The following is an 857-nucleotide window of genomic DNA, read 5'->3' on the forward strand; positions in this document are numbered from 1 at the left end:
CCCCCCCGCCCACGGCACAACGGCGTGGCTGCACACGGAGGCTGGTTTGTGGTAGCCTCTGTGCAAGCCATCCTGCTGGGGGAGGCGAGAAGGACCCAAATGCCCTTTGTTACGTCCTGACTCAGCAAAAACGACTGAGACGTGCTCTTCTCTAGCCCGAAACCCCGGCTGTTTGATTCGGGGACAAACAACACCTGCCTGGAAAATGACAGTAACTCTGGGACAACAGAGAGGCAGGGCTGGTCTCCAGGTCCATCCCATAATAATGACTAGCACTTTAACCTTATAATGGCCGAATTACTACACCCTTGTCATCAAGTCTTGCCTTTGAAACCAGGTGAAGCAGGAACTCGGTTCCCCTGGCCCTGGACACGCAGAGCAGTGAACCTCCTCCAGTGTCACCGACCCACGGTTGTGTGCGGGGCTGTCTTGAAACAGGGGGTGTCCGGCACCGGTTTCCCTTCAGTTGTTACAACCCTCCCTGGGAGCTGCCTGGGGACTCCTTGGGGACAGAGGGATTGTAGCGCATGGACAGACTCTGTTCCCCTCGGACAGAGCCCACATGACATGCTCTGGAGGGCAGGCCCTGCTCACGGGATCTGCCACGAGCAGCCGCTTCCCCCAGCCGATGCTCCGGGCACATTGCACAAGTCTCAGTAATGCGCATTGCATTGGTGCCGGGGGCTTCAGGGCTAACGCTGGGTCCAGAGGAGACGTGGTGGCACCGACCGAGTCCAGGGAGCACGGCCAGGACCTCCTTTTGTATCTGAGCCCCTCCTTCCCTGTCTCTGTCCAGGCCTGGCTACTAAATGCTGTGCTGCGCTGGTCCTGGATTAATGCTGCTCTTTCTGAGGCAT

At 58.3% G+C, this 857-nt stretch overlaps 1 protein-coding gene across 1 annotated transcript in view; it reads left to right on the top strand.

The window, feature by feature from the left end:
* LOC112548805 (zinc finger protein RFP-like) overlaps nucleotides 1-857 on the top strand; it is an 84,870-nt gene that overhangs the window by 1,601 nt on the left and 82,412 nt on the right. The window lies entirely within an intron of this gene.

This window comes from Alligator sinensis, unplaced genomic scaffold (assembly GCF_000455745.1).
Source record: "Alligator sinensis unplaced genomic scaffold, ASM45574v1 scaffold1734_1, whole genome shotgun sequence".
NCBI lineage: Eukaryota > Metazoa > Chordata > Crocodylia > Alligatoridae > Alligator > Alligator sinensis.